Source organism: Mobula hypostoma, chromosome 1 (assembly GCF_963921235.1).
Source record: "Mobula hypostoma chromosome 1, sMobHyp1.1, whole genome shotgun sequence".
In the NCBI taxonomy this organism is placed as follows: domain Eukaryota; kingdom Metazoa; phylum Chordata; class Chondrichthyes; order Myliobatiformes; family Myliobatidae; genus Mobula; species Mobula hypostoma.
The window spans coordinates 36971936-36987596 of record NC_086097.1 but is presented as its reverse complement, the minus strand read 5'-3'; the positions used below and the strand labels follow the sequence as shown (position 1 = coordinate 36987596).

The window sequence follows — 15661 nt, the reverse complement described above, 5'->3', positions numbered from 1 at the left end:
TCATGTGAAAACTTTTAACCTTCCTTTTTCAGTCTGCTGGGTAAAGGTTAAGGTGCAAATTTCACACCTGTTACTGGTCATGGGTTGGAGTTTATTTGGAAGGAGGTACTTCAGTTATGTCTGCAATATTTTTTAACATCTCAATTATAAAGATAGATATAGAGTTTCCCTGAGGGAAAGAGGGATTGTGTGTTAAATATTTGCCCCAGAAAGCAACGTTCCACTTCAGACTGCTCTTAGCGTTTGTATCTTGAAGGAAGTGGATTCAGACGCCTGCTTATCAACTGTGTTTTCCTGAGAAGAACAGTGAAGTGGAGGAGAAAAAGGTGACAGAATCTCCATTAGAAAATAGAAATATTAGATCTTGGTTACATTAGAAAAGAAACCTTTCTAAACCGGAAACAAGTATTTTAGTACACCATAGTGCATTGAATCGTCATCTGTTATTTATTGACCTTTTTCTTTCATAAAGCAAAAGCAGCACTCCATGAAGTATCAAATTACAGGCTTTCTAGAGGTATTTCCCTGTTAAAAGTTAATGGATGAGTGCAATTTTATTGATATGATACAAATGGTAGAAAGAAAATTCGCAAGTTATCGCGCAATAACAGACTAGCCTGTACGTTCAGCAATATCATAATAGGCAGAATTTACTATAAACAAGAAATGAATAATGGGTGATAGGTCCCAGCTTGTTTGATATCCATGAGGTTTTGCATGTCCTGCTGTTGTGGATGGGATACTGTGCCGCTCTCTGTGAGAACCATGTGAACATGCAAAACAACTGTGAATCCCAGCACCGATCAGACTGAAAAACTGATCACCGACTGGGGAGTTGGAATCAAGAGGCTGCAAAATAGTAAATTTAATTTCAAATCGGAAATTGAGGAGACTAAGGATAGGTTTACAGAGAAAAAAGATACAATGAGAAAATTTTAAAAAAGATACTTTAAGATCTTCAGCAATTAAAAGATCATGTCATATGTAAAAATTAATTTTCAGTGATAGAGGGATTTTTTTCAGAACTTAAGGCTTATCATACAATTAACAAGAAGGATGAAATAAACTGAGCTAGTTTCCTATGGTGATCTCAAGACAAGGGTACTGGAATTTCCTAACTACTAATATGTCAGAGCAGGAAACTGGACAATAAGATGCTGGTCCTTAACTTACAACAGCTGAATTTTTGCATTTAACTGCACACCTGTGCTTACCTCAATTTGCAGTTCATTATGAATCAGAATCAGATTTGTTATCACTGACATGTTGTGAAGCTTGTCGTTTTGTGGCAGCAGGACAGTGCCAAACATAAGGACATTGCTATGTGATGCAATTAAAAATAAATGAATATTGCAAAAGAGGAATAGCGAGACAGGGTTCTTGAGTTCACGGATCATTCAGCGATCTGATGGCGAAGAGTAAAAAGCCTGAATTATTGAGTGTGAATCTTCAGACTCCTGTACCTCTTCCCTGAAGGTAGTAATGAAATAATTATTCATATATATTTATATATGAGTATATTATGTATATATATATATATTTAAAATGATAGTGTGTGATCAGTCTCAGCATTAAGAGATATTTATGGTGCACAATGTTCCAGTCACCTTCTTTGTTAATAGAGGACAAAGATCAGGTGCTCCTGATCACTTATTCATAGTCATAGTCATACTTTATTGATCTCGGGGGAAATTGGTTTTTGTTACAGTTGCACTGTAAATAATTAAAAAGTAATAAAACCATAAATAGTTAAATAGTAATATGTAAATTATGCCAGGAAATAAGTCCAGGACCAGCCTATTGGGTCAGGGTGTCTGACCCTCCAAGGGAGGAGTTGTAAAGTTTGATGGCCACAGGCAGGAATGACTTCCTATGATGCTCTGTCAAATTCAATAACCAATGCAGAGCCGTGGTTGTGAACATGGTGGACAAAGATGGAGCTGAACTTGGCATTGTTAGGTCCTTTAAATGAACAGACTAAAAGTATTCATGTCTAACCTGGTACATGGTAATTGAGTGAAAAGGGGTAGCACCACAGAGCAGCCTGTGCCGGTGATCAGTCGCCATACTCATGGGATGGGTTTGAAAATAGTAGTGGAAAAATGGACAATGAAATTCAGTACTTGCACCTCAAGTTTTCGATTTAAGAGGTTATCACTTGTGCAGTTTAAGTGAATCCAGCAACATTGAGCTTTAGTGCAATCTAATCTTAATTACATTCTGGGCATTTGTGTTCTAAAATCAAAGCTATGGTATCTCAAAGGGCACCTTTGCCTTGAAGTTGATGAGATGATTTCTCAATCTAGTGTTTTCAGTGAGCAGCCATACTTGAAGGGAGTAAATAAGAGGCATTAACTTGAATGGACAGAAAAACTCATGGCTGCACACCCAGGCTTGCTGAAGAGAGTTCCTTGCAGATGGCTGCTCTTCGCTGCACTGTGGCTGAGGCTGTCAGCCTGCTCAGGCTGCTCCAGGCTTCATGTCTGCGGGCCGTGCAATGCTTACTCTGCGATACGATGAACTGAGGCTGCGGCTGCGGGTCTGATTTGGCTGCTCTGGGCTTCATCTCTGAGGCCTCACTTTTGTTCTCATTGAAACTTGCTGACTTTTATTGTCTGCACGACTTGGTTTTTTTCTCTCTCTCTCTGCACATTGGGTGTTCGTTTGTCTTTTTTTGTACGTTCTTCTGGGTTTCTTTGTTTTGTGGCTGCCCTTAAGGAGACAAATCTCAAGGTTGTATAACGTATCCATACTATGATAATGTACTTTGAAGTGTCGCTCCCTGCTGCAAGCATTAGACAACAAAGTACCCATTATGGTGTTGGTTGTAAATATTGATTCAGAATGCATCATGATACTCTGTGGGTGGCATTATTGTGACAAAAATGAAATAAATCTTCTCTGCTCCTATTTTAAACTGCTAAGTTTGTTATATTTTTTATTGCATCATTTTCATGCTGTCCATGAGGAGGCTACTTTTCTCTGGTGAGGTGTTTATTTTGTAGTGTGTAGAGTCATAACAATCATTAATAAAATGGATGTTGTTCGCTCAAACGTGACTTTACGTAGGCTCAGTTGGATCAAATACTGTTAATTGTTTTTGCACTACTTTAATACGTATCATGGAGAAAAATATTTTGGTCTTCATGATACATAATGCTTTGAAGAGATTATTTGTTCATTGTTCCATGAAGTATCAATGATAAGGTATCTGTGAGAGTTCAGTCTTGGTTCAAAAGTAATGGTATTGTTTAGCAAATTGGAAATTGTGATCTATTCCCTTCCTCCACTTCCACTCCCACTCCCAACCCACACCCCCATAACATTGTAATGTTGCAGGGGGACTTGGGATGAGAGGCTTTAGCATAGGCTAAGTTATCAAGAAAGTATCTTTCTCTGAAGCTTTTCCCAACACTGTTCTTGTACTTCTGAATACTGGCCTCAACCGTATGCCTGAGAGGAAAAGATTACTTTAAATACAGTTATTATTGGATTATATTATTTGCATGCAGATTAAGAAACTTAATCTCTTGTGTGATTTTAAACTGAGTAACAATTGAAAGTTCCAATTTTCTAAAAATGATAAAATTTCCCTTCATAAAAAATTGACCTGCGGGGTATGCAGTCTCTCACATTGTTAAGTGATTGTGCATTAGATAGCTTCAGGTCCCAGAATAATTTCTGAACTAAAGAAAACTCTTAATCAAAACCGGGTAATTGAGGACAGAAGGTTATAAAGGAACATAAAAAGTATATTTTTTGAAATGTTTTTTTCTTCAAAGTTCCCAGGTAAAGGCCATTCTACAGAAGTACAAAATACAGCCTTGGGAAAAGCCTTGCAGTAAGGTACAGGTCTGACCTCTCATCCTGTCTAATTACCCTCACATCAAGCTTCTATGTCCCTTTGTTCATGTCCTTTTTTTTAAAACTGCCCTCATTAACCTATCAACCAGATGGCTTTGTCCTCAATTTATCTCCATGACAACCTTGACCTCACAATATCAGAGAAATTTCCTTTTCCCCATCCATCCCTTGCACTCCTCTAACTAAAACTAACTTTTTTTCTCTCTTTACCCCTTCCGACAAAAGGTCTTTGACCAGATTCGTTATTTTGTTTCTTTCCACAGATGCTGCCTGACTTGCAGAGACTTGCTGTTCCCTGCGTTTATTATCACTGGCCCTCTCTACTTGTTTAATTTTTGTTGGAGTTAGAGCAAAGTACGGAATGAAACTTTTGAATACAAACACACTTCTGTTTTCTCTGCTAATTAATTTCGTCTCTTCCTTACCCAGGTTCAAGTACTTTCTTTGTATATGATTCCATGAAAAAGGCAAATGTACCTTTACAGACTTCATCTGACTGGAAAGCAGAGAATGCCTGATACTTCCCCCAGTCTCTTCTGTCCCTCACTTGCACCAATCAGACTTTACACTCAAAATGAATTTTATAGGGGATATGTGTAACAGTACACTTAAAATGATTCATTAACAGAACATATTTCAATTTAGGAACTCAATCATTACTGAGAGCCATAGTAAATTATCCAGCTTTCAAGCACAGAATGCTGGAGGAGCTCAGCATGTCTGTCCCGATGAAGGATCTTAGCCCGAAGAGTTGACTATTTATTCCTCTCCATTGATGCTGCATGACTTGTAGCATCCCGATACGACCTCCTCTACATTGGGGAAACCCGGTATAGATTTGGGGGAACGCTTTGTTGAGCTCCATCTGCAAAAAGTACAATTTCCAGGTGGCCGACCATTTGAATTCCAATCCCATTCCCATTCTGACCTGTTGGTCCATGGCCTCGTCTTCTGTCATACTGAGGACGTTCTCAGGTTGGAGGGTCTACATGTCATATTCCATCTCTGTGATCTCTAACCTGATGGCATGAACATCGATTTCTCCAACTTCCGTTATTTTCCCCCTGTTCCCTTCCCTCTTTCTCAGTTTTCCACCCTGGCCCCCCTCTTCTCCCCACCTGTCAGTCACCTTCCCCGGTTCCCCTCATCATTCCCTTTCTCAAGTTCAAGTTTAAGTTTAATTGTCATTTAACCATACATGAAAACCCATGAATACAGCCAAACAAAACAGTTATTCTGGGGCCAGGGTACAAAGCATAGTGCCATCACTCATTACAAACATGAGAATATCTGCAGATGCTGGAAATCGGCCAACAGTCATTCACAGCACATATAAGACAGAGGTAAAATACAGTCACATGCAAAAAAAAATAGTCCCAGTCCCTGAGTTCTCCCATGGTTCACTCTCCTCTCCTATCAGATTCCTTCTTCTCCAACCCACTGCCTCACCTATCACCTTCTAGCTTGTACTGTTCCACCTTCTTATTCTGGCTACTTCCCCTTCCTTTCAAGTCTTGATTAAAGGTCTTGGCCTGAAACATCAACTGTTTATTCATTTTCATAGATGTTGTTTGACTTGTTGAGTTCTTCCAGCATTTTCTGTATGTTGCAGAGTTCCTCTGGGATTTTGTATATGTTGTTCTGGATTTCCAGCATCTTCAGAAACTCCTGTGTTTATATTCTGTTTTCAAATTGATCCTAATGTCCTAAGAAACTTTTAAGATGGCACCTAAAGTAGAACACAGATTTTCATACAATAATCAGTGGAAAGGTGATAGGAGGTAAACCTAAACACGAGAAAATCTGCAGATGCTGGAATTTCAAGCAACACACATAAAAGTTGCTGGCGAACGCAGCAGGCCAGGCAGCATCTCTAGGAAGAGGTACAGTCGACGTTTCAGGCTGAGACCCTTCGTCAGGGCTAACTGAAAGAAGAGCCAGTAAGAGATTTGAAAGTGGGAGGGGGAGAGGGAGATCCAAAATGATAGGAGAAGACAGGAGGGGGAGGGATGGAGCCAAGAGCTGGACAGTTGATTGGCAAAAGGGATATGAGAGGATAATGGGACAGGAGGCCTAGAGAGAAAGAAAAGGGGGAGGGGTGAAGCCCAGAGGATGGGCAAGGAGTACAGTGAGAGGGACAGAGGGAGAAAAAGGAGAGAGAGAAAAAGAATATATAAATATATATAAATAACGGATGGGGTACGAGGGGGAGGATGGGCATTAACGGAAGTTAGAGAAGTCAATGTTCATGCCATCAGGTTGGAGGCTACCCAGACGGAATATAAGGTGTTGTTCTTCCGACCTGAGTGTGGCTTCATCTTGACAGTAGAGGAGGCCGTGGATAGACATATCAGAATGGGAATGGGACGTGGAATTAAAACGAGTGACCACTGGGAGATCCTGCTTTCTCTGGCGGACAGAGAAAGGCGGACAGAAAGGTAAACCTAAGGTTTTTGCAAAGTGTTTACAATTAGCTAGATGTAACCCAGATATAATTTGAATGTGGTATATGCAAACTATCCAAAAAAATTGAAGACATGATATTTTTTAACATCCTGTTTCCAGTCCATTGATCTTGGACTTGAAGTTCATCATTAACAGGTTCTCAAATCCAAGTCTATTGATAGAAAAAACATCAATGTGAATAGAGCCAGTGTTGGACACAATGATTTTTTTTTGTGTGTGGAAGAGGCCATCCCTCATATTCTGTTTAAAGATGTGGTCATTTATTTTGAAGAGGGGATTGATTAAAAAATCTGTAAGTCATATTTTGCATGATTTTAATGCATCTAGTGGGTGGAGGTAGAGGCTGATATAATAGAACATTTAAAAGAGGGAAGGGTGAGGTTGATTGTCGAGTATGTTTGTATAGAGTGTTACAACGTCGTGGATCAAAGGACCTGTACTGGGCTGCATTGTTCTATGTTCTATGTTCCAAATATGATCCCAGAAACATTTCTTGGTGTAAAAAGAGGACTGTGAGTACAGCAATAACATTTTTAGACATTTGGTATGAAGCTTTTGCCAGTTTTATACCAGGCACAAATGGACAGATTTTGAACATGGTTCTGTTTTCCATAAGTACTGATTAAATGGTTGGTGCATCTCATGTCTTAAAGAGAACTTTAGTGCATAAATTCAGTTGTTGCAATGTTTTGAACAAAAGGATAAATGCATTAACTCACAGACAGTTATAGACTTCTGCTAATTTTGGACAACTTTATTTAGTTGAACATAAACACTGAATGTGTTAAGTAAGAAATTATTGAAAAGGGTGTTTAGACACATACCAAGGATGAAGATTTGCAAGTTTTTGTACAAGTGTATTTAATGTAGAATCCTTGCTTTGTACCTCTGTAAAATACTCTCATTGGAAATTAATTTTTACAGTAATTCCAGATTCCAGTTCCTTATCTTTCTCGTATTTTTTCTCTAAGAACAGTAACAACCCCTCAACCATCAGGCTCTTGAACAGAGGGAATAACTACACTAATTGGCCCATCCATTGAGATGTTCCCACAACCAATGATTGCACTTTAAGAACTCTTTATCTCATTATTTCATGTTCTCATTATATTTGCATTTGTACAGTTTGTTGTCTTCTGCACTCTAGTTAATTTTTCATTGATCCTGTTATAGTTACTATTCTATAGATTACTGAGTATGCCCACAGGAAAATGAATCTCAGGGTTGTATATGGTGACATACATATATGTTCTTTGATAATAAAACTTACTTTACTTTGGAATTTGATATGTATAAGCTGTCGTTTTTGGCTACTTGTGAATGGATATTCTTGCTTAGAATATATCACAAATTATTAATCCTTTATGCTAGTTTATTCAGGTTCCCATTAGAATTTTCTTTTTTTGTGGAAACATCTGGGCATTCTTGGCTGTGGCTATGAGAACATTATTAGAGTAGATGTGGAAAATGTGATAGAGTCAAACAGTTTGTAACTGGGCAACAGTTGGTGTAGACAATTAGCAGTGGCAGAATTACGTTTTACCACAATATGTAAATCCCTGGCCTGATATCTCCTTCATTCTACAATTACCATCTAGTTAGAAGTCCAACAATGGTTCAGTGCAGGCCGACAGAAACAGCGGAGAGCATACTTAAAAGAAAGTGCCTTGTAATCTGACTGTATCTATATTATCTGGAGGAAGCAATATATTACAGATGGGTGTCAGCAGCCAATGGTCAGATCAAAGTTTAGAATCAGAATCAGGTCTAATATCACTGGCATATGTCCTGAAATCTGTTATTGTAATTTGTACTTTTATTATTATGTAATGGAATGTACTGCAGAAGCATAATAATAAAAGTATAAATTACAATAATAAATTACAGTAAGAAGTACTGTATTTATTAAAAAAAGAAATTAAAAGAAAGAATTAGAGCAAAACAAGAGGAAAAAAATACTGAGGTATTGTTCATGGGTTCATTGTCCATTCAGAATTCTGCTAGTGGAGGAGAAGAAGCCATTCTTGAAGCGTTGCGTGTATGTCTTCAGGCTCCTGTACCTCATCCGTGATGGTAGCAATGAGAAGAGGGCATGTCCTGGCTATGAGGGGTCTTTAATCATGGATGCCATCTTTTTGAGTATCGCCTTTTGAAGGTGATCTGGATGCTGGGGAGGCTGGTGCCCACGATGGAGCAGGCTGAGTGTACAACTTTCTGCAGCTTTTCTCGATACTATGCAGTGGCCCGCCCTTACCTGACGGTGATGCAACCCCAGTTACAACGCTTTCGATGGTACATATGCAGAGATTTGCAAGTGTCTTTGGTGACATACCAATTCTCCACGAACTCCTAATGAAATATAGCTGCAGTCGTGCCTTCCTTGTAATTGTTTCAATATGCCCATGAAAGACCCTCAGAGGTATTAACACCCAGGAACTGGAAATTTCTTACCCTTTCCACTTCTGATGCCTTGATGAAGACTGGTGAGTATTCCGTTGACTTTCCTTTCTGAAGCCCACAGTCAATTCTTTAGTCTTTACTGATGTTGAGTGCAAGATTGTGGCCACCACACCACTCAAACAGCTGATATATCTTGCTCCTGTACACCTCCTCATCACCATCTAAAATTCTGACAGCAATATTTGTGTCATCGGCAATTTTATAAATGGTGTTTGCACTGTGCCTTGCCGCACAGTTGTGGGTGTAGAACGAGTAGAGCAGTGGGCTAAGCATGCATTCTTGAGGAGTGCCAGTGTTGATTGTCAGCGAGGAGGAGATGTTATTTCCCATCTGCACAGACTGTAATTTTACCACATTCTGTTATGTGTTATTGTACATAACTAACAGGAAATGCGTTCACCATGATCATCACCATTTTTATCTACAACAGGGCACAGTATGTCAATGATAAAAGGAAAGGTGAAATATTTGCATTCATCTTCAACCAGGTGTCCTGATGAAGTGTCTCAGCCCGAAATGTTGACTGTTTATTCCTTTCATGCTCACAAGTGGTAAGGCCTAGAGAATTTGTAGTTAAGAAGTAAATGTCATACCTTAAAATTTATAGTAATTTCATTAACCAGTGGCTTCTGGAACTAATTCTCTGTATTTTGTGCTTTGTAATAACCCTGCACCTCTAATATATCCCTGTCAGCAGTTTACCGTCTTCCTCAGTGTAAGGCAGTATCTGTTGATGGTTCTTTCTGGGGAAATAGGGTAGGGGTAACAGTCAGTGCTGTTCTGTTTGTTACCTTGTGGTTATTGGTGATAACCAGGACTCCATAATGGAACATCTCCTACTCCCCATGGACTGTACGTATCAATGATTTGTGCATGGTGGTAAACAACTGACAAAAATGGAAAGATTTGACAAACCATGAGGAACAATGCACATAGAAAATGATGATGTGTGCATATATCAAGCCATCACCTTGTGCAGAGGACTCTAAACCAAAGTCCTGATAAATCAGCACCAACTGTCAGAATTCTGCTGTGCATTGTGCTTCTCTTGTCCTTTCCTTTCAGCTGATTGTTTTACCTCTAATGACACAGAAAAAAATTCCAATTCTCATTAATCGTTTCTAGGTATTGGTAGTAAAGCCAGATAGATTCACATTTAGATATTGCTGACACTTGAAGATTAACATGCTCCTATTTTCTCGGAGTCCCCTCCTGCCCCTTGTCTCAAGGTGAATAGAGAACAAAGGTTATTGGGCAGGTATGTGATGCAAGTATAACTTGGGAAAAACTACAGATTGTCCCAAAACCTATCTGATTCACTATTATCCTTCAGGAAGGAAAATTTGCTAACCTTTCCTGGTCCATTCTATGTCTGACTCTAGGCCAGGGGCTACCCTTGCTTAATGGTATTGGTCCATGGCATAAAAAAGGTTGGACCTCTGCTCTAGACCCGGAATTGCCATCTCATTTCAGGGTAGTTAGAGATTGACAATAAACACCATTATTTCCAGTGACACATAAACACAAAAGAACTTGCAGATGCTTGAAATCCAGTGCAACACATACAAAATGCTGGAGGAACTCAGCATTTTGGGCAACATCTATGGAGAGGAATAATGACTCAATGTTTCAGTCTTGATGAAAGGTCTCGGCCTGAAACTTCGACTCTTTATTCCTCTCTGTCGATGCTGCCCGACTGTTTCAATATTTTCAGTGGTGTCTATTTCAGCTGAGTGACTATAATAGAGAAAAATATTCAAGTTGGTTCACTTAAAACATTGAAGCTTGCAGGAAGATAGATTTAAATAGTTCTTAACACCTGACGGTAGAACAAAGATGAAAGAATTTCTGGAACGTATATGAAGGTTTCCATTTAACGTATTATTATAATAAAGTAGAGTCTCTTCTGGTGAGGGCATCAATAGCTTCTTTAAAGTTCATTCAGAATTTATGAATAAAACATAATCCAAATCCGATAGATTAGTCACTGCCCATTTTTTAAAGCTGCCGCTTCCATTTTAGAATTATTTGTAATGGAAGGGGATTATTTCCATCATATTGCTGGGATGGTTTTTCAGCCTAAGCGGGACACTACTGGTTACACACACTAAACTCCCCTCAAACTCGAACAGGATCATACAGACATCTCCCCTCCGACTCCTTGGAATACCCTTCGCATTCCGGTCACAGACCTTGGCTGCTCATCTTTAATTAGTTCCTGACGCAAGTAGAATCTTTGTTTTTTTCATACGTTACAGAAGGCATTTTCATACACGAGCACCCATTTCTATCTTTTTGAAAACTGAAGATGTTTGATCAAAGATTTAGCAACAGTCTTAACATTGATGTTTGGAAAAATTCCTTCATTGCTCAATTTAATAGTTCTTAGTTATTTGTTTGTGCACTTAAATCTTCTTTCCTTTTGTTTATTTGTGTAACTATTTCCTTAGCTCTCCTGAATGGTTTTGCCTTTTATGTGCTAACCACTTTACCAGGTGACATTTCTGCTTTCCAATTTCCACAAACTTGTTCGCATGTTTCATAAGAGCTTAATTTCCTGATCCAGTCACCAATAATCTAAATGTCCACACGGTTGACTTACAATATTGTATAAAGCTCCACTGCTGGTCAAAACTCAACATTGAAAATCAATGTGCTTTCTATTCTTTGAGTCCAAATGGAGAAAAAAAATGCCTGTTGATGGTAAAATGAAACTAATCCCTTGCTCATTTCAATTGAAATTACTTAATTAGATAAATCTCCTGGCAGAACATTAGGCAATTATGAGAAAGGAGCAAGTATTGTATTTACTGGGAGCTGCTAACTGTTTGTGAATAAGCTCCAAATGTTTCTTGATATTTCAGATGAGTGGAATGCAAGAAGTCTCAAAATGACAGCATAGGGACTAAAGCATGCTGAAATTTCTCTTTCAGAAAGTTTATGAAACAAATGACCCTGGAAATTAGTTTCAGTGTTGTAATTGACTAATTTTCAATTATTACATAAATCCAAATTAAAGTAAGCACTCCTCCAAGTGCAAAAAAAAATCTGTACCAGCTTGTTTTCCTTAAGGCTGTTGTATGTTCTCTTACAGGCTCGTTACAAAAAATTTACTGACAAAAAGCCTGGGTAACTTTCATCAATTTACTACGTTGGCTGAGCCTGGGAATGATCTCCTGTGTGAAACTGAAATGGGAGAAATAAATAAAAGACCAGTCAGATTAATTAGTTATTCCTCATTGAACTGATTGGTGAGTAGAGGTTTGCGTAAGATCATCCTTCCTGGGTGATTAGACAGTCTAGCAGTAATACTTTTTCAGTGATGGAAATAACTCAGTTATGTAAAACAAATTTAATGGCGGTTACTCTAATTATACACTATTGTAAATTCTGTAAGGAATGTATTTTTTTTTCTGGAATACAAGAATGAAATAGCTAATTGTTCACCCCAAAAGGCAGGGAATGTGATGAGATGCTTGGAATACAAAAGTTCCTGGTGATCAGCCGTGCTTATGACCAGCAGAATCCCTGTATTTATGAATAATGAGTTTTTCACCAGAAAGTCACCATTTCCACAGTGTAATTGGAGGAACTTTGCAGTTTGCCTGCAGCTGTTTTGCTTGCCCTCGGGCTGTGTGTGAAACCTTACTCCAGTTATACAGCGGGCCAGACAAAGAGGCACCTAAACAGTTCCCACAGACTGCAACTTGAACACTGACCTCACTGACACCAAATGAAGGCTATTCCAGTCTAACAAATATCAGGATTTATTTCAATTTAAGTTATTTGATGCAAATTAATGCTGGTTTAATATGGTTGGAAAGCTACAAGAAGCACAAGGTATGAAGGGGGCATTGTTTGGCAAGTCTTATTTGTTTGCTGGACACCCATGAAAATGCACGATTACGTGTGACTGCTTTGTTTGAATATCTGTTCAGTGCCATCGTAGGACTCCTATTAAATTAATATTGTAAATGGGTGATAGAGAGCTCATACAGCAGTGAGAACCATCTCCTTTCTTAAAGAGGACGTCATTCCAATGATGATTTGCAGTGCCTGCGTACATGTCAACAATCTGTATTTTGCGTGCACAATCAGCATTTTGGAAGTGGAGCCTCTTTGTTGATGCTCACAAACCAAAATTAGTTTGGCTCTTGCTTGCCACCAATGGTACTTCAGGGAATCTCCTGAGGGTTTATTCTCCATCCTGGCCCCTTGCTTTCAATGACTTCATCCACAGCCCTGGCTCAGCTTGCACACTGGTGAGTTCTAGTTCCACCTCTCCATAACTATTCTTGATCAGAACGTAATCAAGACACCAGAATGGTAGGAATGCAACTGGGAACATTGCAGAGTTGGGGCAGATTGCAGAGGAAGAGATATGTGTGCGATGTAAAACTTGTGAATCAGGGTAATTGATTTAAAATTGAGATATTGATTAACTTGTTCTAATTTTTTTTTAGTTTGGTTTTAGTATCAAATGTTTGATTACTTCTTCTGATGCAGCTTGGTGGTTAAGCACATGGAATGCAACACATGAAACCATGTTTTTGTTGTTGGTTGGTAGGGAAAGTTTCTCACAAGTGAGAGGGAGAGCAGTGTAAACTCATAAACACACGAGCTTCTGCAGTTGCTGGGAATCCACAGCAACACACACAGAATGCCAAAGGAACTCAGCAGGTCAGGCAGCATCCACTGAGGGGAATAAACAGTTGTTTTTTTCAATGTGTAGTAGTGCAAACTCAGAATTTGAACAAGAAAGCTCCATTGAGCCATTGAGAGGGAGAGGAGAAATGTACCGCTGGAAATGGAAAATGAAGGAGATAATAGTGAATGTGAACTGGAGGGAAGAATGGAATGAGTGAAGAGAGCAGCAAGATTTGGAGGGATGGAAATAGGAGTGCCTGAGTAATGTAGGAATTTCAGAATGACTGTGATGCCCAAGTAAGTAATTTTAAAACAATTTGGTAATCAGACTTAACAACAGTGAAAATCTTTTCAGTTCTGCACATGAAGCACTTTTCATTTGTTCCCCAATCATACTACATAAACATTGGAATATTAGGCGTAATTGCAGTATAAATTATAACGCGTCTACGTTCCGCTTCAGTAATTGTGTGACTAATTAATCAAGTTAAGTGAGAGAACACTGAATCAAGTGGAATATTTTTCAAAACTGACCCATACAAGATGAAATGAAGCATAGATCAAGTGGATAGCCAGAGACTTTTTTCAAAGGTCAAAGTGGCTAATATGAGGGGGGATAATTTTAATTAATTGGTGGAAAGTATCGGGGGAATGTCAGAGGTAGACTATTTACACAGAGAGTGGTGTGTTTGGAACGTGTTGCCAGGGCTGATGGTAGTGGCAGATAACATTAGGGACCTTTAAGAAACTCTTAGATAGATACATGGATGATAGAAAAATGGAGGGTTATGTAGGAAGGAAGGACTTGATTGATCTTAGAGTAGGTTGAAAGGATAGCACAATGTTGTGGGCCGAAGGGATTGTAGTGTACTGTAGTGTTTATTTCTCTATGTTCTATGCTCTAAAAACCAGATTTGTGACCTGAGGTGTATGCAATTGCTTTTCCCACCTGATTTAAGAAGTTGATTTGCATTTATCATTACAGCAGTAGTAGTGATTGTGGATCACTTTGCCAAGTTAGTACGACAGTTTCTGATGAGCTGAACGTTCAACCTGTTATTCTTTAGAGGAAAGACACAACTCCTCATCTATCAAGCATGAAGCTCTTCTACAATTACTTAATGCAGACGGTTCATGTTATAGTAGCACTCCCTCACTGTTGTGAGTTTTAAGACTAGGTTTGATTGGACATAATATGGTTCTTATTATGCAAGTGAGCTTGTCCTAGTAATTATGAATAAATCTGTGAACTTAGTATATGATCTCTCAATTCTAATATTCAGTCACCCGAGATTTTATCAAATGTTGTTGTATGTAAATGTTCATAAATATTCTGTATAATAATTCAACAGATAGGAACATTAAATCTTCACCAGTTGTAGGAAATCGTGATAAAAGCAAGGAATTTCATACACTTTGAAGAAATATTTATCATTGTGGCAATTTTCTTTTGATAGATGGTGTTGTAATACAATATGTAAATGTGCGATGTTTGTATTTGTTTCTGAGAGGGAATAGTTTGGACAGCAGGGAAAGGTAAGAGACTGTGTGTTGCAGGCAGACAATTTTGCTTTGCTGGGACAATATAAGAAGGTTCGGAGAGATTGTTTTGGACAGTACCTTCACAGAAAGGTAAATATTATCCCACAGTGGAGTTGGGTAACATCTGTTAATCTCAGCCACTGATATTGACATGTATTGGATAACTGGATTACACACCCAATGATTGTACTGCACTAAAATATAAAACAAACCAATGTGACGGTACCTTTATTTTGTGACTCACACAGTGTATTTCTGAACACTCAGTAATAAAGCTGCATGTCTTTTCTGTAAAATACCCTTCTGCAGACTGTCGTTTCTGTATCACTCCCAAAGGCTGTATGAGTGAGAGAGGTTATAGCAACTGACCCTGAACAACAGCAGAAAGCTGTGCCTTTAAAAAATATAATTATGAACATAAAAGAGCTTTTGTTTAAAAAAACATAAATTTTCAGCATATGGTTCTTAAAAGTCAAGTGAAAGGACTGAAATCTTCACAGAACAGTAAATAATTAGGCTGATAATAATGGTTATAATCTTTCCTTTTTTAAAAAAAAAACTGAGGTCTAAGAGGACTCTTGGCAATATGCCCCATCTGTCAATGTGTGTAACTGAGATGGATACATTACCAACAGGCATGAAATTCTTGAAAAGGTATTTTACAACATAATCCACCCTACCA

The 15661-nt window shown here is 38.5% G+C and overlaps 1 long non-coding RNA gene across 1 annotated transcript; it reads left to right on the top strand.

Annotated features, from left to right (window-relative positions):
* Nucleotides 1–1411: 1411 nt before the first annotated feature.
* Nucleotides 1412–15378, top strand: LOC134353395 (uncharacterized). The gene is made up of 4 exons (XR_010019619.1): nt 1412–1476; nt 9221–9341; nt 11885–12041; nt 14423–15378. It is a non-coding gene; the product is annotated as an uncharacterized LOC134353395 (long non-coding RNA).
* Nucleotides 15379–15661: the final 283 nt, after the last annotated feature.